Source organism: Paramisgurnus dabryanus, chromosome 9 (genome assembly GCF_030506205.2).
Source record: "Paramisgurnus dabryanus chromosome 9, PD_genome_1.1, whole genome shotgun sequence".
NCBI lineage: Eukaryota > Metazoa > Chordata > Actinopteri > Cypriniformes > Cobitidae > Paramisgurnus > Paramisgurnus dabryanus.
The window spans coordinates 14682358-14684857 of record NC_133345.1 but is presented as its reverse complement, the minus strand read 5'-3'; the positions used below and the strand labels follow the sequence as shown (position 1 = coordinate 14684857).

The 2500-nt window shown below is 43.4% G+C and overlaps 3 non-coding genes across 3 annotated transcripts; 1 reads left to right on the top strand and 2 right to left on the bottom strand.

The window, feature by feature from the left end:
- Positions 1-197: 197 nt before the first annotated feature.
- Positions 198-269, bottom strand: trnae-uuc (transfer RNA glutamic acid (anticodon UUC)). Its single transcript has one exon. It is a non-coding gene; the product is annotated as a tRNA-Glu (tRNA).
- A 1642-nt stretch (positions 270-1911) lies between these two features.
- trnaw-cca (transfer RNA tryptophan (anticodon CCA)) lies at positions 1912-1983 on the top strand. The gene has a single exon. It is a non-coding gene; the product is annotated as a tRNA-Trp (tRNA).
- Positions 1984-2384: 401 nt separating this feature from the next.
- trnae-uuc (transfer RNA glutamic acid (anticodon UUC)) lies at positions 2385-2456 on the bottom strand. Its single transcript has one exon. It is a non-coding gene; the product is annotated as a tRNA-Glu (tRNA).
- Between the last annotated feature and the right edge of the window lie 44 nt (positions 2457-2500).

Below are 2500 nucleotides of genomic sequence, written 5' to 3'. Positions count from 1 at the left end.
TTCTTACAGGGGAGGTAACCAATGAGGAAATACAGTAATTTGTCATGAATCAGTTTCCTCCACTTTATAATTTGCGTGAGCTCAAAAAAGGCAAATATTGGAAGAGGCGAGGAATTTTTTCACCCACTTTACTCAACACATCAACCCCACAAAGCAGTGAAGTATTTCAATCTTGAAAAGATGCAAAAGGCAGCGGCTTCCCATACCGGGAGTCAAACCCGGGCCGCCTGGGTGAAAACCAGGAATCCTAACCGCTAGACCATATGGGACAACACTAGGGCTGGGATAAACGATTATTTTTTTAACGATTAATCTAGCGATTATTTTTTCGATGCATCGATTAATCTAACGATTCATTTTGTCAGTCCGATTCGACTTCGATTCGATTCGATTCTCGATTATCTCCCCATTAATTAACTAATAGCATGTTATACATGTTGATTTACATATCTGAATGTAAACATTTCAATATATCTTTATTGCTCTTAAAATTTAAAATAAAAAAAGACTATACAAGTGCAAAATAATGCATTCTTAGACAGAGGTAGCATTCAAAAAAGCATTTGTACTGTACATACTGTGCAGTTAAGTAACCGTATAAAAATCTTAAGTTCAAATTACTTTATTTTACATGCATTTATGAGCAAAACCTCTTCAATGTGCCTTTTTATGGTCTGTGTAATTTTTATAACTAGATTTGTTTAATACACATTGTTTTTCTGTCCATTTAATGACAGATATAAACACAATTATTTTAAGAAGCACATATATTATTAAATCTCTTTCTCTTAAGTTTATTAAGATAGATGAGGACTCATTTACTGCTGGACAGAGAGTGAATGAAAGCGCAGTCTTCTGGCAACAGTGACATATTTCATTGCTTTCTGTTAAATTGCTCAAATGACTGTTTAAAACACACTTGGCATCACATTCATGATTTTACGGTAAAATGACACTTTTTCGCGTAAATCCACGAGCATTTAGACCATAAACAAAGCACTTTCACTTTAATTGAGCGTGAGCAGCGCAGCAGAACCACGCAGAAACGATTGCAGCACTGTTGCTACAGAGCCGCCCAAGTATTTGCAGCTGGCTCCGACCTCCGTTTATATCCGTTTCGAGCCGCGAGCTCGCGCTGCTCATGCGGCGGGGTGCATGCTTGTGAACATTGGCGCTGTTAAAACCACGCGCCGCGCGGCCGCAGGCACTGCTCACCCTTGCTGTGTGAAACCGGCGTGGACTGAAGCCAATTGCGTTGCTACTACTGCGCCGCCTTTTTGGGTCTGACGAATCGACGCGCATATTTTGCGTCGACGTATTTTTTGCGTCGACGTCGTCGATTACGTCGACGCGTTGTCCCAGCCCTAGACAACACGCCTAAGCAGCTGGGTTGTGGAGGTGGAGAGAGTGGCAATTTCAGGCCTTACTGGCATTTTGCTTTTAGAACGTTGTCCTTTTGTGACTTGAGATTTTGGTGAGCAGTTATCCTGGGCCACCCGAGTGTCGGCAAGCCAGTTGTTCTGGCTGCACTGCTCAATCAGACAGATCTATGTGTCACCCCATGTTTGTCCACATTAGCACTGTTTGGCGTTAAAGATTGTTCCTTCCCTCTTTGCGTCGCTAAGGAAAAAATTGAGAATATACAGTGATGTGTCAGAAATCAATTTCCTTCCACTGTTCCATCTGCAGTAGTCCACCACTTTTCCCATAATAAAAGAGTGGAGTCGCAAGCCCCCCAATTTTTGAAGAAATCCAGAAAGAATTTCTATATTTCTCTGCATGTGTAAGCATGAAACGTGTACAAAAGGGACAACGTGCGTCTTAGGAGTCGTCTGCTGTAAACTGTTTGTTGGGATGATCCAATCAGCCTGGGTCTACACAGCCAGAACAGGTGCCAAATGGCGTGCGTTAGATCTCGTGGCGCAACAGTAGCGCGTCTGACTCCAGATCAGAAGGTTGCGTGTTCAAATCACGTCGGGATCAGTGGTCGTTTCTTGCAGTTATGAAGTCACACAAGGTTTGTTGCGCTGTACTAGAGAGACGTAACCTTTTGGAGAATGGGTGCTGTGGGCAACCTGAGTGTGAGCCAGCCAATCCCTTTGACCTCACTTCTCAATCACATAGATCAGTAGGTCACCGCGTGAATGTCCACTTTAGCACCACTGAGTCATTAAGATTTTTTCCCTCTTCGTACAGGGGAGGTAACCAATGAGGGAATACAGTAATTTGTCATGAATCAGTTTCCTCCACTTTATAATTTGCGTGAGCTCAAAAAAGGCAAATATTGGAAGAGGCGAGGAATTTTTTCACCCACTTTACTCAACACATCAACCCCACAAAGCAGTGAAGTATTTCAATCTTGAAGAGATGCAAAAGGCAGCGGCTTCCCATACCGGGAGTCGAACCCGGGCCGCCTGGGTGAAAACCAGGAATCCTAACCGCTAGACCATATGGGACAACACGCCTAAGCAGCTGGGTTGTGGAGGTGGAGAGAGTGGCA